General features: G+C 38.1%; 1 non-coding gene across 1 annotated transcript; it reads right to left on the reverse strand.

Moving 5' to 3' along the window:
• Window positions 1-7114: 7114 nt before the first annotated feature.
• Window positions 7115-7186, reverse strand: TRNAD-GUC (transfer RNA aspartic acid (anticodon GUC)). The gene has a single exon. It is a non-coding gene; the product is annotated as a tRNA-Asp (tRNA).
• Between the last annotated feature and the right edge of the window lie 16464 nt (window positions 7187-23650).

Genomic DNA, 23650 nt, shown 5'->3' on the forward strand with positions numbered 1-23650 from the left:
TTTAATTGTTCAAATGTTCACAAGATATTTATGTGAATGTATGTCGGTTTGTGCAAATATCATGCAAAACTCTTTTGATTAATTCTAATCTTTCATAGGTTTGCAAGATATTTGTGCGAAGGTCAGAAGACCCATGTACATGTCATGTGAATCTCCTTAGTTTGATTTTAACTATATTTAAAGGTTCACAACATATTTGTATGAATGTGAGGAAGTTTGCAAAAATATGTTGTGAGTCTACTTAGTGATTTTAACAATAGTTGGAGATTGGTCAGATGATGACTACTTTCCAACATATTTATGCAAACGTGAAGAGGTTCACATAAATATGTTGTGAATCTTTTCAGTGATTTAGCCATATTTGGAGATTCACAACATATTTATTCCAACGTAAGGAGGTCCATGCAAATATATTATAAATTTCATTGGTGATTTTAACCATATTTGGAGGTTTGCAACATATTTCTGTGAATGTGAGGTCCACACAAATATATTGTGAATTAGTGATTTAAACCATATTCAGAGGTTCACAACATATTTGTGTGAATGTCATGAGGCCCGCATAAATATGCTTAGTAATTTCAACTATATTTAGAGGTTCGCAACATATTTGTGTGACGTGAAGAGGTCCTCACAAATATATTGTGAATTTCTCAGTGATTTTTGCCATATTCGAAGGTTTGCGACATATTTGTGCGAACGTCAGGAAGTCTGCGTACATATGTTGTGAATCTCCTCTATAATTTGAATTATAATTTGAGGTTCACAACATATTTGTGTGAACATCAGGAGGTCAACACAAATGTGATGCAAATACTAAAATTGTCATAAAAAATCAAGAATCAATGATTTTTGACATTCAAAGGATTTTGGCATATTTGTGAGTTTTTGAAAGAACACTCCATTTTTATAGGATAGTATGGTAATTTTCTATTAGATTTTAGAGCCCACTCAAACCCATAGGTCTTTCAAAATGGAATCGGTTTAGGTCTAATTGGCTTGAAATATCAGCTCAGTTTGGGTACACTTGAACCCACGCTACAAGGAACAAAGTCAATAGTGATGACTCTTTAACGGTGACAAAAAAAGTCGACACTATTGATTTAACAATAACGTCGACTTTAGATATCCCGTAAATTCCTTGACCGTGCACAAATGTCATCGTTAAAGAAGGGGAAAGAAACAACGCCTTTATATATTGTCGTTATACATATGTTTATAATGGTGATATTATATGTTCGTTAAATATGTCATTGTTATAAACACACCTATAATGGCGCCTTTAGATATCATCATTATAGGTGGGTTTATAACAATGACATTATATGGTCATTAATTATTGCTGCTAAAAAATGTTTACAACAATATTTAATGAGCATATAATATCGCCTATTGATATATAAGGGCTAGATAAAAAAGCTCTTTATAACGGCGACATGCTTGTCGCTTTTATAGCCTGTTTTTTTTTCTCTGTAACATTGATATTTTTGTCGTTGGTATAACATAATATTTTAAAAGAGCTCAACGAACTCTTTGTTTTTTCCTCTCTCTCTCTCTCTCTCTGATCTCTCTCCACTCTCGTCGGACCACCGTCGATCACTGCCGGAGTGCTTGCTCCCTCCTCCCTGCTCGGGTGATACTGCTGCTATCGGCCCTCCTCTCTCTCTCTGCTATCTCCTGTCGCCGGGCAGCCCTCCTCTCCTCCTCTCGCTGCAAGTGCAAGGTGTCTCTCTCTTCTTCTTCTTCTTCCCTCATTGCCATAGGTGTGGAACCCAGCCTTGCTCGGATAGAAAGTGGAAGAGAGTCAAGGGAGGAAGTGGCCAAAATGGATGGTTTCCTCTAATGGATTGGATTCACTTTCATAAATTTTTTTTCCTTTTCGTTCAATTCCCACAAACAAAAGGTGCCTTTGGATTAATTTACTTTCTTATAGGGCCTTAAAAAGGTCTACCTTTTTGTGGGCTAAGAATTTGAACAGTTGGCTTGAGCAAGACATTCAAGCCTCTAGTGGATTGGATGCCTCTTGAAGCATGTATCATCATATTTGATTTTGCCTATCATTTCGTGCAGGGTCTAGACTGTTTTAGAAAATTTTCTCAGCAAAACAAACAAATAAGTGGATTAACTAAAGTTGCTTTGTTTTGTCATCATGTAAAAACAGAGCCAAGGAAATTAGGTGACTTTTCCATCACATTAAAGAGTAGGACAATTATAAACGCAGACTCAGAAATCTGGAACTCTTATCACTACACAATACTATTTTTTTGTGAATCCACAAAGAAAAGAAAACAAGGATAATTTAGCCCACAATACAGTATCCCAAGATATCCCAAACATGTGGATGAGTACTACCTTCTAGGTGCACTCAAACACCCCCATGTGAAATTCTCAAAATCTTGGATCATAAACCTAACGTTCATGTTAAGATCATCACATGGTTGCCACAGTTCTAGTGTTGAACACTTGATCTGCAACTTCCAGCCTAATCATTTCTTTTTTCTATCACCAGTCACGACTAGGGTTGCATCTAATTACCTCAGATCTGTTAAACCTTGATCCTAAACTCTGGAGGAACTTGTATCCTACGATTTTTTTCTTTTGGATAATCAAGTTGGGGTTAGGCAAGAGCCGCAAGACTCCTATCAATGCATTTAAACTTCAGAACAAGATGTTCTCCTTTCTTTTCCTCTGTTAATTTTGTTCCTTGATAACTGAACTTTTTTATTTCATTGCTCCTTTTTCGGTATTTTGTGCTTTGGTGTGTAGTTGGAAAATTAAAGAGTACTTTGGCTGCTCTCCTAAGGTTGGATATAGATGTGAAAACTAGAAGAGGATTGACCATTGCTTTAATTTCCTTCTCTTTGTTAGAGGTTAGGATTCTTTAGTATGCTATTTCTAATTTCTCAGTTAATGATTATATCAATCTAAATTGCTCTCTCCATACTCATTTTGCAAGTGTAACTGTGACTCAAAAGAGATATATGACTGCATACCCGGCATTGGCAAATGCAAAATCCGAAGTGTTAACCATGTTGTATATATGACAATAATTGACAAGATGTGGATTTTTTTACTTTTATGAAGTTTCATGCTTTTGAACTCCCAAGTACTTAAGCAGATATGCTAAAATGCTCAAAGTGACATCCTTTCTAATACACTAGTGAGAATGAAAAAAGAGTTCATGTTGATGGCAGTGGAATCTCTCTAATTGTGGGATTGGTCATCAAATATTCTATTAGATATAGTCTTTATTTCTGAAAAAACATATTTGTGTTTTTTCAAATGGTAAAGTACACATAACTTGTTACTTTGCTTAATTGTTGGTAAGTGAAGTTTTTTTTTTGGATAATCCAAGGGAGAAATCCTCAATCATCGATCATACATTAGCTGGCATCCGGTTTGTAAAACCCTTGTAAAAATAATTAGAACACACAAAAATTATATTTAAAAAGAAAAACTCTATAAATTTTTTTTAATATGGATCCAACTTTGCCAGATCAATCAACTAGGTATTAGATTAAAGTTCAAAGCTACATATGCCATAAATTTTTAATATATATATATATATATATATATATATGGGGTAAGTATTAGATACTAAAAAAGATACAAAATTATAGAGTAAATAATTAAATATCACCTTAGTTTCATTTTTCTTCCAAATTTTCATGCAACTAATATAGAAATCACTTTTCTTCCAAATTTTTATAGATAGACTGCCTATGTGTGATGATTTTATGCATCTTCCATGCCCATATAGAATGTTATTATGGTGTCTGATGCTTGATGTTTAGTAGCATAAGTGATTTAAGATCTTATTTGATATTGTTATTTCATTGATGTGTTGGTAGTGTTAGCATGTTTGAAGTCATTATGTTTTTTAATATTGCTAATTTATGTTTAAGTTGCTATTGTGGTATGACCACTACTCTCTTGATATTTTTTTATAAAAATTGATGACATCGTAATAATCTGGTGATGAATTTTCATATCTTGATTAAAGACTTATTTAATAAATTTACTTAATTTGGCCAAGTGATTATGCATTAGCATAATTTCTCATGTGAATTTTTATATCTTGGTGGATTCAAATTTTATAGGGCAATATCCAAACTGAATTTCTACCAAGATATGGAAATTCACATGAGAAATAATGCTAATGCAAATTCACATGTGTTGCAAGTTATATTTGAAGTGCATCTCATTTTAAAATTTGGCTTTTGGTGGAAGTTAGGTTAGGGGTTATATACGGAGTGTGTGTGCTGCATGTGATTATATATATATATATATATATATATATATATATATATATATATATATATATATATATATATATTATGGTTGTTTTATTTTTAAATTCTTACCATATAGATGTTCCCAAAATATCCTAATTGGGTGGACTCATGGATAGACCCATAAATTGACATAAGTGCATTTGAATATCTACCTATTGAAGAGTTGACAAATCATCTAGGGTCACAAAAAAAGTGTAATGTAAGTGCCTTTGTGTTTTTTTTTTCTTCTTGAAAATGAGTTCAAAAATATATATGGCTTTTATTTATATTTCACAATTGTGTATTATCTTAACTTCATGATGTCGTTGATGTCGTTCATTTAATTTAATGTTGTTCTTGTATGATAGTAAATATTTTTTTATAATTCAATTTTGTACAATATTGTCTAAGATAATATTGTTTGTTTGAAATTAACAGATGTTGACATATCGTTCATGACGAGGAGGTGAGCATTCTTTCTTCTCATTGTTCAGTTCACCACCCACTAGCCAAGTTAAACACCTAAACGGGATCAATTTAAGATAACAGGTGAGTGATACTTCAAGGGTAGAAGAGGTGACTCCCCATACACCACAGGCCACTGTAGTTTAAGAGTCATCCACAGTGGCCTCATGTAAATATTAATCAAGTATTTATTTAGTATAATTAAAAAATTATTATTGTCACTCTTATTAATATTTATTTTTTATAACAAATTAGCAACTGCAGAATCTTCTCAGCGCAAATGTGTAGCCCACCAGATGCAAATCAAGCAACGAAAGGCATCAGTAACTATCAAGCCTGGGATGTAAGGAGTCGTGAAATAGGCTACCTATGTATTCTCTAGGAGGCTTTCCACTACAAGAAAATAGGTTATTAGCGACGGAATAATTCAGTCGCTAGTTAGCGACGGATTAACGAGCGAAACACATCCATCGCTATAATCGATGAAATTTACGAAAATAGCGACGGAAGATATCCCATCGCAAAATCCGACGTCGCTAATTAGCGACGGATTTTGCGACGAAATATTTTGTCATAACGGACGCAACATTTAGCGACGTCGTTTGCGACGAAAGATTTTCCATCGCTAAGTAGGGACGAAATTGGCGACAGAATATATTCCGTCGCTATGTTCGTAAATTTGATTTACGACGGCTTAGCGACGAAATTAATCTGTCGCTAAGCCGTCGCGAATTGTCGCATAACCTTAATCACAACCCTCTTTTTCTTTTCTTCTTTCGATGCTCCTGCTCCCGCCAGCCATTCGCCGGCCCCATCGTCCGTCGGCCCCACCGTTCGTCGTTCGCCGCCGCCCGGAGACAGGTATTAATCTAAAATACCTTAAGGGGGACGACCCCCTGCTGTTCAGGCAGGGGGTCGACCCCCTGCATTTCTGGCAGGGGGTCGACCCCCTGAATTTTCATACTACTATCAACATCATTAACATTGTCATAATTTTTTTTTTTATAATTTTTTTTAATTATCATATTGTACTCATTCTTGAAATGTGTTTGTTACAGGTTTAGAGAGGATGTAGGGGAGGGGGTTGGAGAGAATGTATATTTGTTTTTTAAAGTGTGTTTGTTGTCGATTTGAAGAGCATATAGGAGAGGGGATTGGAGAGGATTTGTGTTTATTTTTTTAAATGTGTTTGTTGCAGGTTTAAAGAGCATGTAAGAGAAGGGGTTAGAGAGGATGCATGTTTATATTTTTGAAGTGTGTTTGTTGCAGGTTTGAAGAGAATATAGGGAGGGGGTATATTTTTTGAAGTGTATTCATTTTTTGAAGTGTATGTTTATATTTGAATGTATGTTTGAGAGAGTTGGAGAGGATGAATGTTTGGCGAGGTCAGAGAAGTGTATGTTTATATTTGAATTGATGTTTAAAGCATATGCTTAAATTTGAATGGATGCATGTTTGAGGATGTTTGAAATGTATATTCGAATTGTATTTGTCTCTTTGTTTAATGTAATGTAAAAAATAAATAAATATATAAAAAAAATTATTTTTGCAGGTTAAGGTCTATAACAACGACATTCTTGTGTCACCATTATCGACTATAATAGCAAGTTAATTCTCCTCGTTACAGGCTATAAAAGCGACACATAAATATCACCATTATAGGTATGAGTCACCACTATTGGTGTCCCCAGTTCCTACGAGATTCTTCGTCGGTGTTGGATCACACATTAACAGCGACCTATAAGTGTTGTCATTATTACTCAACTGAAGCCAAAAATTGGCAGTCATTTTTTGTCATCGTTATAGATGTATGGTGGTGATAAATAGGAAAATAGTGGTGAGAAAAGCCACCGCTATTGACTCTCATCCTTGTGGTGCCGGTTACACTCCTAGTCAAATCCAACCAAGATTAAAGGTTGAAGATTCATCATAAAATAAATAAATAAATAACCACCATTCATCCATTATTTAGACCTCAATGGATCATATTTAGTCCAATTAGCTAAATTTTAGTAATATAGAGACGTGTCTTGGTCTCAGGGGATCCATTACCGTGTTCCAAATGCGTCCAAGTTGGCTCCGATAGCCAACACATTTGCTAAGCAGAAGTTCCGTGTGCTAATTTTTTTTTTTTTTTGGAGTATGAAGAATCCACTCACTATATTAAAATCAAGTGGCTAGTTTAATTCTGCCACTTAGTCTGAGCAAAAATGAGTCGATGAACAATCAGTAAAATGGTGAAGGATATATAGGGAAGGTCGCAGACAAAACCTTTACGTGGCAGCGAATGAGTTTTGGACTTCGTGGCCGAGTCACCACCCTCAGTTGAAAACTTCAATCAGGACAACCATTCTTAAAAAAAAATGGAAAATAAACGCCGTTGCCGGGGATCGAACCCGGGTCACCCGCGTGACAGGCGGGAATACTCACCACTATACTACAACGACCGTTGCTGACAAGATAGTTTCTAACAATTAATTTTAATTAAATTATTTTTATTTTTTTATGTTTTCACCGGACTTTCTTTGTTAAAGCGGAAGTGGGGGTAATAAACGGCGCACATATACGGGTCGGGTTCGGTTCCTCTTCAGGTCAAGCCCGTTTTTGAATTTGATCGAAAAATTAAATTCAAACCGGACCCAATTTGATTCACGTCTGGGTTCATGTTTGAATATAGTTAAAATTGAAGGCCTATATGGGTTTGAGTGCTAATCAGTTCAGGTCCAAACTGTTCAAATATTAAGTAGACCTTTTAATCGGGTCTAACATAGATCCAAACCTGATCAAATTTGATTCAGGGCAATGTTCGGGTTTGGTATGATTGAAAATTGTGGACCCATGTGGTTTAACGGGTTTAGGTAAGAAAAAAGAGACCTTAAAACCACATTCCAAACCAAACCATGAATAGGTCCAAAATCCTTGATCACTTTGCCGAATTTACACCTAGCTACATGATATAAATCTAGAAATTTATCTCTAAAAAGATCACCCATCCCACTATTTATCTTGCCAAAATAAGGTATGAATTGACCAAAGAGGTCGATGATTGACATCCACCCCCTCTCAAATCCCTGAACCACTTTTGCACTTGTAACTTTCTGACCAATTCCAAGGCTACTTTCCCAAGTCATCTTTCTCCGTAAAGAAAATAGAAAGAATACCCTCTTAATTTCTGAAAAATTAGCCAAAACCCATCTAGCAAGTAGGGCCAAATTGAAAGAATTGATATCACGATTACCCAAACCTCCAAATTCCAAAGGTTTGGAGATATCCTTTCAACCTATCAAAGCTTTTGAACTACTTTTTAAGCTTCCTTTCTCAATGAACCTTTGAAATTTTTTTTATCAATCTATTATTCATTTTTTTAGAGATCTTAAAGATTTGAATAAAATGAAAAAATCATGGTATAAATATTAAAAATAACCAAATTGATGCGACCGGTTCTAAATAAGAAACGTATCACACAAGATTGTGTTCTAGCCCTCACTCGATCCTCAACCCTAACCCAATGAAGTTCAAGAGAGATACCTAACTATAAAAAGAGATCCAAGTATGACAAAGGAAGAGACCCACCTACCCACTTAAAGATAGTGCAAGCCATGTTTTGCAAAGCAGCGGATGCATCATTAATAACCAATACTTAGCCTTTTCCCACATTTATTTTCAAGCCCGAGGTCTCCTCAAAATACCTAAGGATCTTTCTTTTTCAAATAAGCTTCCCCAAACACCATCAAATCATCTGCAAAAAGCAAATTACTAATAGAAACCGAGTTTGAGACCTTAAAAATAAACCAGCTCTACCCACATAATCAATCATGACCGATAAAACTTCAACAGCAACAAGTACGCCTACATCGCAAAACAATTGGGGTCGGCGACATGAACCAAAAAAGAAAATCATTCTGGGTCTTCCACATGAATCCTTCTCCTCGGTAACCAAAATAAAGAGAAGAGGGGAAAGAAGATCACCTATGAAACCTATTAAACTATTGAAGATTATATTTCTATTAATGCTAATTATATTTAAATTTCTTTTAATCAGTATACATTGATTTCAGGTTAGGATCAGCTCAGGTCTATGACGGGTTCGGTTTCCAGTCAGTTTAGATTCAGGTCAGTTAGGGTACATATCATATAGAAATTTTCGGATCGAGTATGATAACAAATCTGGTAAGAAACGGTTTTGGGTACATAATGGGTTCAGGTTCAGGTCAGTTCGTGTATAACTTACATAGAACCATTAAAGGAGGCATAAATAGGACAGGAAACAACAGTAAATTTTGTCCTCAATATTATCGCAACAGTCTAGTCACAGGCAGCTGTTTTGTTTTCGTATGGGAGATCTTTGGTCCGAGCCTCAAAGTTAGGGATGTAAACATTCGGATTTGAATCTGTTGTAGTCAAATACCATATTCGACTAAGGAATGTCGGAAACGGATTCGAATTCAGATTCAGATTTGGATGGTGAAAAGCTCGTACCATATCAGTCAACAGATTCGAATATCTGTCAAATTCAGATATTTGTTGGATTAGGTTGCAAAAAATCAAAACCATAGCCACATCTGATTATAATCGGATACGGTTTAGTGTGAATTTATTCTTGGATTATGTTTTTCGATGAAAAAATGTATTTTTATTTGCCAAAAAAAATTGATGCCTTTGTAGCCATTGATTTTGGATCACCGGAATGATCCAAAAGCCGATTCCCACTAAACAAAAACCTCTAGATCACATCTATGGTGTCAGATGTGAGAAAAAATACCAAAAATTACGATTTTTGAAGGGGGAGAACAAGTGCATTACTCTCTCTCTCTCTCTCTCTCTCTCTCTCACCCCATCTACCACCCACAGAACTCTGGCTACCACCCGCCACCCCACTGGATGGCCTCCCGCTGCCTCAAACATCACCTCCACCACCCACTGACCTCTAGCCACTAGTCTCCTTTGCTGCCTCATCGCCGGATGCTCTCGATATTTTTCTTCCTCCCTTTTTTGCTCTCTGCTCTCTCTCTCTCTCCTGCGCACCTAAGGATTCCGCCGTGGTGCTGTTGCCGGTCTATCCATCGATCAAAAATGGCGTCCACATCCTCTGCTGATATCGTTGTCAAGCCCCATTAAGATGATGGGGATACATTTTCAAGGGAACGCCCGATGAAGGGTTTTCGAGCAAGTCCAGAGATCATCTGAACTCATCGCTTCCATTTTCTGTTGATATCACCTCCCTTATCTCCTGTTCTGCGGTCCATCCCCCACCATCCTCTACACTCAGCTATCGTTTTCCCGCATCAATGACAAGCTCGAAGCCTGAAGGAGTATTTTCTTCTTCTCGTTAGGGCACCACCCTCCGCCCCCCATTAGATAGTCATTCACCCTCCTCCCCTCTGGTTCAGCCGGCGACCGGTCTCTCTTGTCGTTCGGCATCTCTCTCCATGAGCAGCAGCCACCAGCCGACAACCCCAACTCTGCTCCATTTTCTGTTTGCTGCTGACCCCAACTCGGCGATGCCCGACATCCACCATGCCTGAGCTGCCTCCCTCGGCTCACGATGTCTTGTTCTTCCCCTGATTTTTTCCACTGACGATGCACCACCACTACCTCCATTTCGGCGACCCCACTGTTTTCCTTTTCTTCTCAAACCCAAGTCGATCCTCTCGGTGGGAGCTCGTGTTTGCTTGAGCCGTGTAGCCACACATCCAGCCGCTTCAGCCTTCCTCCAGTTTTGGGTTTGGCGAGCAGCGCGGTGCCTATTGCTGCATAACCCGTGGGAGCCACGGTTTCGTTTTTCTCTCTTCTCTCCAGTGCCGAAGGGAAGGCCGATGCTGCCACTTTGAGCCCAGGAACCGCCGACGTTTGCCTCCGGTGGTTTTTCAGTTTCATCGAACGCTGCAGGCTCGAACGGAGGTTGCCCTTTCTTGTGCTGCGTTGGTTGGTCGTGCCGATCACCACCGGAGCCCCCGACCCTCGCAGGTGTGCCTCTATCTTGTTTATTTCCTTTTTCAGACTTTCGTAGGCTCCTTCATCGGTGCCTTTCGTCTTTCGGTTATGCGCCCCTCGTCTAGCCGTTTTTGGGGACTTGCTCCCGATCTCCCATTGAGGGTCAACCAGCGAGCCCTACATTTCATCAAGAAAGCAGTGAACGACTGGGGTGCAGCTTTTGTGCTTCGCCGATGGGGATTGGATGTCGTCTTGCCTTTCAGACTCAATCGTTGGTTCTTCTCTAAGCTTTCGGAATCCCTCCGATCATGCCTAGATGTGGGCTCTCTTCGTATTTCAGACATTAGGTTTTTCCTGCGAGCTATTAGACGGGAGCCTCTCGAAGCGTGCTCTGTTAAGGCTTTGCTTGTTTCTCCTTTCTTCATTCGTGAGCTTCCAGAATGGGTTGCTGATCGAGGATGGAAGCAGGTCTCATCTTCTTGGCAAAGCTCCTTCCATGCTATTCGTTATAGATCTCAGTTGAGTCGTGCCAGGCCGGGGGATTGGTGGTGTGCTAATTGTTTTTCTTTGAATTTCCATAAACGTTGTGATTGTCATAAGTGCGACTTATCTTTTCTCTCTCGTCGGCACCCAGTCTGGAAGCAAAGACGATCTTACCCCTCTCATTCTCATTCATCGGGGATGAATCTAGTCTCTAAAGATTTTTCTGGGGTGGTGCGTCATCCGGCAAATCGGAATCCTGAACGGCCTTCCCAAAAATTATGCTTCTCGCCATGGGTGCAGATTGGCAATCTCCACAACCCGGCGATTTCATTCAATGCTGTCAAGATTGGGTCTATCTGGGTCCCAATCGAGCTGCAGCACTTTGGGCTATCTTTTCCGTCTATTGCTCCATCTATGTTAGACTCTTCGCCAGCTTTTGATGGCATCTCCCAACCTTTGCAAGTTCTGCCAGGGGTGGGCCCCAAAAAATTTGGGTCTGCCATCAATGCTTTATCTCTTGGAGATTTGCCGCTCACTATTTATAATGCTCAGAGCTCGACGTCTGATTCTTTTAGCGCTAATTCTCGTGGCGGACTGATGGCGTGGTTGAGTAGGTATGCTCGTGGGAAGCAGAGAAATTTTTTGCCATCCTCGTCATCACGAGCTTTGTCTAGGGTGAGCCCACAAATATTTGACCATGATAGCAATGCTTTCTCTAATGGAGTTCAGTCGTCAGCTTTTTCTCAAGCTCGGGGCCTGGTATCTACTTCTCTTTGTACCAATTGCCATTTCAGCTTGGAGGCGCGGTTGGGCAGGCTTGCGCATGATGGACAAAGGACGAATTTGCTATCGTCCCTTATTATTTTTCCCTCCAGACGCTATGACTATTTGGTTATCAATCTTATTGCGTTTAATGTTAGAACCAACATGGCAATCAGATGCATGGTGCTTGGCTCCTCGGTTCCTCGTCCTTTCCCTGTATCGCATTATGTCTCTGAGGTTTTTTCTTCTACCAAATCTTTTGGTATTCCGCCAGACGCGGTCTCCTTCATTAGTCCAGCACAGGGTCAGCAGCATCCTAGTCCACAACCCCTGGGTGTCACAGTTGTCGATGCAGCTAAGTTGATGGATATCTCTCTCTCATCTTCACAACTGCAAGCGATAGCTGTTGATATGGATTCTACGATTTCAGATATTTCTGCGATTATTGGGGACTCTCTCTGCAACTCTGGTGGAGCAGATTGCGAGCAGTTGGGCATTTTCGATGGTCACTTGAGGTCGTCTGTCGGTGCTGTTGGTCAGCGAAGAAGAAGGAGGCCTTCGTTAATTGTTTCGGCTACCGATGCTAGGTCCCCAAGAAGGTCATCTCGGTGCCACCAACCACGGGTTTTTCCAGATTTTGTTTCATGAAGACTGTTTGTTGGAATGTTAGGGGCTTAAATTGTCCCACTAAACGCCTGTTTCTGGCTAATTGGGTTAGGGAGCAAAAGCCCGACCTTCTTGCTTTATGTGAAACTAAAATGGAGGTCATCTCGCTCGTGGTCGTTTCTAGCATCTGGCAGATTTCTATAAGCCAGCGGTAAATCATGCAGGCGGTATCCTTATCTTGGGAAAGCAGTCTTTAAATTTATCACAGCTGGATGTGAGTCTTTTCTCTTTGTCTGTTGCTTTCAATTTGCAGGCAGTTGATAGAAGAGTAGTGGTTTCTGTTGTTTATGGTCCTAATCTTGCCGCCATGAGGTCCGCTTTTTGGGATGATTTGGATAGGGTTGTCATTTCCAACGTGGATTGTCACCTTCTTATGGGGGATTTTAATTGTTTGTTATCTATCCATGACTCTAATAACCTCGTAATTCCCAATCCCTCTATGCGAGGTTTCCAAGACTTTGTTCACTGTCATTTTCTCTACCCTATTCCTTTAACCGGGGAGCGCTTCTCTTGGTCGAATATGCGGTCCCGTCCGTGCTGTAGGGTCCTTGATAGGGTCTTTGTCACACCTAATTTATTGGACCTCATTCTCGACGTTAAGTGTGTGTTGTTTGCTCCCTCTATCTCGGATCATGGGCAGATCATCACTCATTGGGGAGATGGATTTCAACCCACTAGGAGCTTTGCGTTTGAAGAATGGTGGCTTCAAGAGCCAGATTTTCTCACGGTTGTTACTAATTCTTGGAACAAACCTGTTGATGTGCATTGGGCCGCGCTACGTCTTCAAAATAAGCTTTCTCGTCTAGCTAAGGATATCAAAGCTTGGCTTCATAGTCGTAAGGTAGAGAAATTTCAGCAAATAGCTGCATGGGATCAAGAGATTTCTGAGTTGTATCAGTCTATGTCTTCTCCTGACTCTCTTTCTGATTTGCATCTTCTCAATCTTCAGGCCAAGTTCTTAGAATTAACCATGCTCTTGAAAAACTGGAGGATCAAAGAGGAAATTCGTTGGAAGCAAAGGTCTAGGGTGAAATGGCTTGCGGCTGGTGATGGCAACACTAAATTTTTTCACTCATATGCTTCCCATCGTCATAGGAGGAAGGTTGTTCCTTCTATCTCCATTGAGGGTGTTTCTTATCTCAATCAGCACATTAATCCGACAGTCTCGCTATACTTTAAGGACTTATATTCTGCTTCGTTAACTGCGGAGGGTGTCTTTGGTAATTTCCTAGTTGGCTCAATTCAGCTTGAGCAAGCCAGATATATGCAAAGAAGGTTCTCTCAAGATGAGATTTTTTCGGCCATTAAGGATCTGTCGGGTTGGAAAGCGCCTGGCATTGACGGGTTTCATGTCGACTTTTTTAGAATCTTTTGGGACTGTGTTAAATCAGACGTGGTGAGTATGTTCGATGAGTTTCATCGTAACTCCAGACTGCCTTATCATTTGCATGTTGCTATTATTTCACTCATTCCGAAAGATGATGAGGCCAATGATATTTCTCGATTCCGACCTATCTTAGTTATGAGTGCTCTCTATCGGATGTTTGCCAAAGTTTTGGCGAATAGGTTGAAATCGGTGGCTAACCAGATTTTTTCAGACTCTCAGTTCGCCTTTATCCGTAATAAGAGGGTTCAACACTAGTTTATCATGGCGTCCGAGGTGGTCCATTCCTTGTAGCATAGCGGTCAACCTTACTTTGTCCTTAAATTAGACTTTCATAAAGCTTTTGACTCTGTGCATTGGCCATTCTTATTTCAAATGTTAGCAAATTTCGGTATTGGTCGTCGTTTTTCTGGTTGGGTGAGAGAGCTGGTCTCAAATGCCCAGGCCATGTTAAATATCAATGGTATTAGAGGAGATCGGTTTAAGCTTGGGCGGGGTCTGCGGCAAGGGTGCCCCCTATCACCTTTGTTGTTCAATGCAGTTGCTGAGGGTCTTGTGGTCTTGCTAAAGCGGGTTGTTGTATCGGGTTTCATTGATCCTTTGCAGGTTTCCGACTTCCCGGGTCATATTCTTACTTATGCTGATGATATGATCATTTTTGGTCGTGCAAATGTTCAACAGATGCTCAGGTTCAAGCTTATCATTCAGTTCTTTCTCTCCATGTCTGGGCTTTCTCTAAATGAGACCAAATGCTCTATTACCATGTTCAATGTTAATGCCAATATGCTTGCAGCTGGAAAGAGAATTTTTAATTGCACTACTTCTGACTTGCCTATTATGTACCTTGGCTTGCCGTTACAAGTGAAGCCTCTATCTTCAGCGGCTTGGGCTCCGACGCTTCAAAAAGTGAAGCGCAAATTGCTTTCGTGACAGTCGTCTTATCTCTCTAGCGCTGGACGTCTAACCTTAGTCAGACATGTTCTTTCAACTATTCCAGAATTTTTCATGTCTCTGTTTGTGATGCCTGTGGGAGTTGAGAAGCAGCTGACGCGCTTGCTGGCAGGCTTTCTTTGGTCTGGGTGTAAACTCACAGGTAAGCGTCACTTGATTGGTTGGCGTTCGGTGGTTCTACCTCAGCGTATGGGTGGTTTAGGCATCCCGGTGCCCAGACTGCGAAGCATTGTTCTTGTCGCCAAGCAATGTTGGTTGGCCCACCAACCGGATAACCCTTGTGCTAGTTTTCTTCTTGCTAAATATGGGGATGCAACTCTTATTCTGGTTCGTCTGGGAACCCGAGGTTTGGCGCTCTCGCACTTGCGTAAATCGTGGTTGAGGGCTTTAGCCTGCTTTAGAGACCATTTTGAGGTCTCCGAAAATTTTTGTCAGTGGCTACAGTGGGCGTTGGCACCAAGCGGAGAGTTTCTCACCAAAAAAGTCTATAGATCGTTGCTACCGCCAGGGGCTGATTGGTTGCCCGAGGATGTGCTTTGGGCGAAGGGTCCTTCCCCCCGTTCGCGAGTCCTGGCTTGGTTAATTTTGCACGATAGGATCCAGACCCACAGTAATTTAAAGAAGTGGGGCATTCAACTCCCGAGTTGGTGCGTGTTTTGTCAAACTGCAGAAGAATCTACGTTTCACTTGTTCTGGTCTTGCCCAATATTTATGGAAATCTTTGGTAGGACCTGGAGGCATCCGGAAGTATTTGTTAAGGAGGAGTCCTTTGCGCTAGATCTGATCTTGGGGCCGGTTTGTATTAGGCGCAGCAAGAGGTGGAGGTTCATCTGGCGGACGTGGTTGCTTACCTCTTGGTGGTTTGTTTGGATGGCGTGTAACGATGCTCATTTTCGTCATATTCGAGTTAACATTCAAAACCTGGTGCATAAAATTTTGGTAGATGTTTATGCGATCTTGCGTATGCATCTTAGTGATCTTCCACTCCCTCCTGCTGATGCTACCTATCCTTTGTCACAATCTGGGCACGCGGCTATGGCGTGAGCCCATTTTATTTGTCTAATGTTCTTTTCTCTTGTGCTCTCTTTATTTGTTTTGGCTTTTGTTCTTGTTCGGTTCATGGGTTCAACATTTTGTTGATCTTCATGAGTGGTAATGTTGAATTACTTTCGGCTCTCTCTCTAATATATATATACATACAGGGGGCAAGGAGGGGCTCGAGACCCACCTAAAAGTTTTGAAAATTTCTTGGGGGTGAGAAATTGGGAATGGCATTTCAATGGGTAGTGGACTCAAAGTTTACCAAACCACATGGACTTTAGTTTGTGGAGTTGTCAAACGCTTGTGAAAGAGGGAAGTTTTTGTTTTTTGATTCTTATGTCTGCATTTACGCAATGCAGTTTCATTGGTGACCGTCCAAACTACATTTTTTTAGCGGAGATCAACGGTTGATAAGGGATAAGCACGACTGCATGCTCTCTCTCTCTCTCTCTCTCTCTCTCTCTCTCTCTCTCTCTCTCTCTCTCTCTCTCTCTAAAAACTCACATCTCTGATTTCTCAATGACATTCTCGATTCCTCCATCTCCATTAATTTCTTGTGATGGAAGTTGTTTCCTACTAGCTCTCTCTCTCTCTCTCTCTCTCTCTCTCTCTCTCTCTCTCTCTCTCTCTCTCTCTCTCTCTCTCTCTCGGAGGCATCCGGAAGTATTTGTTAAGGAGGAGTCCTTTGCGCTAAATCTGATCTTGGGGCCAGTTTGTATTAGGCGCAGCAAGAGGTGGAGGTTCATCTGGCGAACGTGGTTGCTTACTTCTTGGTGGTTTGTTTGGATGGCGCGAAACGATGCTCATTTTCGTCATATTCGAGTTAACATTCAAAACCTGGTGCATAAAATCTTGGTAGATGTTTATGCGATCTTGCGTATGCATCTTAGTGACCTTTCACTCCCTCCTGCGGATGCTACCTATCCTTTGTCGCAATCTGGGCAAGCGGCTCCGGCGTGAGCCCATTTTATCTGTCTAATGTTTTTTTCTCTTGTGCTTTCTTTATTTGTTTTGGCTTTTGTTTTTGTTCAGTTCATGGGTTCAACATTTTGTTGATCTTCATGAGTGGTAATGTTGAATTACTTTCGTCTCTCTCTCTCTCTCTCTCTCTCTCTCTCTCTCTAATGGGTAGTCGGAAAATCAGATACATGGGGCTCCTGAGTTCCTGAAAACCCAGTTTTTGGGTTCCTGAGTACCAGAAGAAGTAAGTTTTTCTGGTGGCAGGAAGCCCTTATTCGAAAAGTGGGTTGGAGAATCCTAGTTAGTTCAAAAAACTCATTTTTCTGTAAGTTTCTCGGTACTATCAACCCCAAAGTCTAGTGTTTTCTTTGAAGCCATACTGGATTGGAATGTTTGGCTATTGCTGATTGGCCGAAAGCCTATTGAAACATACGTGAAATCTTCTTCATTACACGACTACAGTACTCAAACTCTTGTTTTTCCGGTATATGGGTGCTTGTCACAGAACATGATGAAACGTCGAATGCCAGAAAACACAGAATTTTGAACTTTCCGTCCATCGAAAGACTTATGTATTTGAAAACAATGCTTGATTGATTGGTTTATCAGTTTATGTATTTGAAATTTAAGTTTTTTGAAATTCTGTGCTTAATTACCAATTTCACCTATTCTTTTAGTATTTCATTAATCTGGTCAAATTTTTTTAATCTTTATTTCTGAATCTCTAATGTTGGGTGTTCCAATTTGATGTATTTCTATGGGATGATGCCTATAAATAACCTCATTTTCCACTATTTTATTTTATTTTATTATAAAAAAAAATTCCCCCCCTTTAATCCAAATCCTGGATCTCTCTATATATAGTGTTATTGAATGCATGAAAATATATGAAACTATTGAGTTGAAAATCTAGCTTTTAGATTTCTTTTGTAGATTAAATCCTATGAATGTAATAAAAAAGTTTTGTATAGTGGAAAATGAATTTTGAATCATATGATTGCGACACGTAAGCAGGTCATTTAAAAGCTTCATAAAATGCACTAACATTTCATGTCTCAAAAAATCATATTTTTGGATTAAAACATGATCCAAGGTTTCATCCCTTAGCAAACAAATTATTTTCGAGACATCTATGTGGTCAGATTAAGTCGATCAAACGTGAATTTATGATTTTTAGCTCAATAGTATATATATATATATATATATATATATATATATATATATATATATATATATATATATATATATATATATATATGTGTGGGTTGTGTCGACCCGCTTTGGATTTATAGGCCTAGGCCCAGCCCATTGCCCACCTCTATTTATCACTCATTTGTTTATTCACGTTCATTGGTTCATTTGCTCATTCATCATCTCTATAGAATGAAAAAGAGAAAAATAAAAAGAATGCATTTATCAATTTAGTAACGGAGGACACTTTAATTATTCAATAAGGTTTTGTTAAAATAGAAGAAACTTGTAGATTGATGCTTTTTATGTGAATGATTACGTATTTCGCCTATTGTTTGGCACAACTTTTCGTAAGAGCACAAGAACTTTGTTAACCATATGGGGGAATCCCACTTTCTGCATTAATTGTTCATTGTGAATTTGTGATTTCCTAGCGCACACATGCAAATGTTAGGCTTTTATATATCACCTTAAGATGAGGGTACATGTCTAGCACATGCATGACTACCACATGGGAGGATGCAATTAATGGGTCGGGTTACAACCCGACTTGAACCCAAAAGTCTGAGTATGGGCAACAAAATATTGATCCGAATATTATTATGGAGTTTGAATTAAAATTTCTTTTTCAAATGTCCGATGAACTCTATCCTCTCTCATTTTTATGTAACAATATATATATATATATATATATATATATATATATATATATATATATATATATATATATATATAGAGAGAGAGAGAGAGAGAGAGAGAGAGAGAGATTAACTCATAACAGCGGACAAGCAAATCGTCCATTGTTATCGGACAAACTTATGCCTATGATCACACACGGATCAACAGTGGATGTTTTTTAAAGTGAAAAACAATAATTAGCAGCGGTAAACTATTGTTAATTGTCACTGATAAACCCATCCATTCTTACGGGTTTTCTTATATATGGGTTCATATTTAATACAGTCGATTGTACATACAATCTAATTGAAATCTCACGATGCAAGTTGTTCTTAGTCTAACCTCATAGATTTTGACTACACTACAAGGATGAGGGTCAATAGCAACAATTTTTTTTGCGCTATTGACCTGTAACAACGATATTTCTCTCCAATAAGTTGTCGTAAAGAAATGACTTTTGTTGACCAATAACAACGATATTTATAGGTTGTCGTTAAAGCGTAACCCAACACCAGCGAGATAGGTCATGGAAACTGAGAACACTAATAGTGGTGATGTAACATATAATGTCGAGGTTATTTTAATTGTGAGAAAGCTTATAATGGTAGGCATTAATTTGCTGTTGTAAGCCATAACGGGAAGATTGAACTCGTCGTTATTGGCTAGATATAATGGCAAGACATGGTTTAACCTACAAATTAAAAATTAGTTTAATTTTTTTTTAAACAATAAAAAACTTGCAACCGAAACATACATTCAATACACTTCAAATTTACATCCTCAAACACCCAACACACTTCAAACACATTTCAAAAAGTAAACATACACTTCAAATCATGCAACAAACACACTTCAAATACAAACCCCTTACACTCCCTATATCATTTCCAAACCTTCAACAAATATATACACTTTTAATATTCGCATAAATCAAAATTTAATTATAGCAATTGTAGCAAAGAGTTTAGAAATCAAAATATGTATACTTCTCATATAACCAAAGAGTTTAAAAATTTTGGATCTAAGATGAGGAGTTGTGTTTATGCGCATTCATGAAGGCTTACATCCCCTCTTTGAGTTTCCTAGTTGCTTCTCTCTCTCGCTCTATTTTCTATATAGTTGCTTCTCTCTATATATATTTTCTGTCTAGTTGCTTTTCTCTCACTCTACATCCTCTCTTAATTGTTGGAGCTCCATTTACGTCGCCTCTAGCTGAGAAAATAGTTACAAAATTCGAGCCTGACTATAGTTGAATGGTTTGGTTAGAGAAAAAAATGCATACATCTCCCTCACATGTCTGTACCGCTTTTCAAGGACCTTGGCAAAGACGTCTCATTGCGTCATCGACAAGCCTCCTTATAAAGAAGATGTTGAATTTTTACTCTCCACATATTGCAACTTCTTTTGTACGTCATTAATAATTAGTTATTAGTAACTAATGATAATGTACAAAATAGAATGTATGAATGTGACACTACAAAGTGTGAGTTGCTTATAAAGGTATCTTTTGTTTCGCTACAGATGAATGTCGTGCAATCCAAATAAGTGTGCATCTTTTTGTAAAACACACTTATCATCGATTTTTGTCCATTTATTTTAGTTTGTAAATAACAAATTAAGAATCTATTAAATCAAATATATTTATTATTATACTAGATAAAAAAATAAACTTAAGGAATAAGAAACTTATCCTCGTATGATACCTCTAGAGGTACGAAGACGATCCACTGGTATGTTGGATCATCTATTTTGCTCTATTCGTTAAATTTTTCTCTGATGCCCGTTGTTAACCAAAGGAATATCAATTAGTAGATGAAAATATAAAAATTTGAATATTTATGTACTTATAAACATATATCCAATATTTATCGTTCAATAGTCTCCGATGAAAAACTTGCAAATCCTTTTTCACACTTCATATTTGACTCCCTCGAGAGGATGTTGTTTTGCTACATCATGGTTTTGAAACTTCTGCACTACTTGTAGAAATCTTCTTGCACCCTTGAGAATAATAGTTGAAGGTGTTTCTCCATGCACTTCTGATGTTCAGATATATCTTTATATAAATCAAACTCTTTCTATACCAAATTATCAAACTATAGTTAGTAATACTCCTTTTATGAATTAATCTATTTATCAAAATATAGTTAGGCAATATACTTACATAAATTGCTTCACACAACACCATCTTCTCATCATCTAAAACCTTCTTCTACGAGTTGTGAGTGAGTATGGCTTGTTCTCTAACGATGCATTAAAGCCTCCTAGAGAATACAGAGAAACTCTTGCCCATGACAACTTACGTCTTAGACTTGATAGTTATTGAAGCTTTTCGTTATTTGATTTGCTTTTAGTGGGCTACACATTTGTTTTTTTTCATGTTTATGGTGAGAAGATTTCGCAGTTGCTAATTTATTGTAAGAAACAAATATTAATAGAAATAGCAGTAATAAATTTTTAATTGTACTAAAAAATACTGAATTAATATTTACCTAAGGTCATCGTTGACGACTCTGGAGCTGCAGTCGCCTATGGTGTGTGGGAGGTCTCATCTTCTTTCCTTGAACTATCACCTACCTATGATCTGAAGTGGATGATGTCTAGGTGTTCACCTTGGTTGGTAGGTGGTGAACTGATCCACGAAAAGGAAGAACATCAACCTTGTCGTCATGAACAATATGTTATCTGTTAATTTCATACAAACAATATTAGCTCAAACTACACTATATAGAATTGCATCATACAAAGATATTCACTATCATACAAGAAAAACATTAAACAGTAGCAAAATCATAAAGTTAAGATAATACACAATTATGAAATATAAACAAGGCTATATATTTTTTTAAACTCATTTTCAAGAGAAAAAAACAATACAAAGGCACTTACATTACACTTACTTTGTAACCCTAGATACTTTGTCAACTCTTTAATAGGTAGATGTTCAATTGCACTTATATCAATTTTTTGGTCTAGCTATGAGTCCTTCAACCAATTAAGACTTTCTGGCAACATCTGTATGGTAAGAATATGATTTAGATGTCATCAACTATATCTTTTATTGAATACATTCTACAGTCTTATCTTATTTTTATTTTTTTATTAAAAGTTTAAAATGCACACAATACAGTGACATGCACTCGCATGCATATAAAAAAGGATGGCCATTAACCAATAATTAATGGAATGTTTCTTATGCTAATATGGCTTGTGCTTGAGTCTTTGAACAAAGGAACTAAAATAAATTGTTCTCTATAGATAGGTACTAAAATAAATTGCTTTGGATTACTATTAGTTGTTCTCTTGTGCTTTGGTTAAATGATACGATTGTTAGATGGTTCAAATTATTGAATTATAATTATTGATTAAATTTATTTTATATTTTCTAATTGTTATTCATTATTGTCTCATAAGTAATACATTGTTTTTTATTTTTATTTTTATTTTTTAATATATATATATATATATTAATATTTTGTGTGAATTTTACTCTTTACACCTCACTTGATGGGCAGTTATTGTGCCTCGCTATGCCCCAATACTTTTCACAACATTGATTGAAACTATACGAAGAACAATAGATGTGTGTGCCATCTTTTGTGACTATGACCTAAAATCCCAACATCGCTTTCCTTACTTTTGAGTGTGGTAGAAAATTATTGAGTCCTACCTACGCTCAGGCCCTGTTTTGAAACTAGTAGCTTGGATGGGAAGTGGCATTTTAGGAAGTGGCAGATTTGGCAGCTACCACCTGGCAGCTGTCAATTCCATGCTTTAGTGTAAACACAATGCCACTTTCCATCCCAAATGCATTAACTCCCATCCCAGCTACCAGTTTCCAAACAGCCACCAAGTGGTAGTTTGACCAACTTTTTTGCCAAATGCATCAACTCCTGTCCAAGTTCCTAGATTCCAAACAGGCCCTAAGAGCTATCTATATTACCAACAAAAGTTGGTTAGATCTACGATCAAAGCATCCACAAGTACACACAAAAATTGAATTTCATTACAAAAATGCCTTCAATAATCAAATACTATGTAGTTTGTGCAAAAGAAAACCTCCAAAACTGATTAGTTTCAAACAATCAAAAATAAGAATTCAAAGAATTGTGTTGCCCAAAAGAAATGAACAAAATCAAATCAATGTTTTCACAACACACTCAACTTCCTACAATTCAACACTAGCACAAAGATAGCAGGAAATCAGTAAAACTGAAAAAAGGAAAAAGGTTTTGGATGCCATTCATCTTGAAGAACACTGCAACTTTTAGGTTTTTTTTTAATTTTAAAACCCCAGTGAGATTTGATACGTCCGCCAATTATCAAACGGTAAAACCCTACAAAAATGATAAAACCCTAAAAAAAACTATCAGCTAAGCGAAGAGAGGTGAAAGAACCTACCTCTGATCTTGCGTGGGTGGGGTTGCAGACCAGCGTAGAGATGGTGCATTTACAACTGATGATTTTTGTTGTTGAAAACAACATAGGTTGGATTCTGGCAATTCAAAATCGGGTTTCCACTAAAAACATGTAGATCACATCCATGGGATTCCAGGAAAAAAATAAACAAAAAATTGAAAACTGCTAAGTTGTTTGTACATACAAACGATTGCAGTATATATATATATATATATATATATATATAGCAATGGTAATATACCCGACCCATCCCTTCCCAACCTCATACCCGATGGACTTTTTTTCAAAATCCGACCTGACCGATGTGTTCTACGTGTTTGTTTTCATAGGAATCGATTTTTGGATCATGCATATTGGATGAATAAAATGGTTTTTGGAGCCTCGATAGTCTTAAAAAATTATAGACCATTGATTTTGGAGCCTTATAAAAAACCTATCCATT

Source organism: Nuphar pumila, chromosome 4 (assembly GCF_984573655.1).
Source record: "Nuphar pumila chromosome 4, dmNupPumi1.hap1.1, whole genome shotgun sequence".
In the NCBI taxonomy this organism is placed as follows: Eukaryota; Viridiplantae; Streptophyta; class Magnoliopsida; order Nymphaeales; family Nymphaeaceae; genus Nuphar; species Nuphar pumila.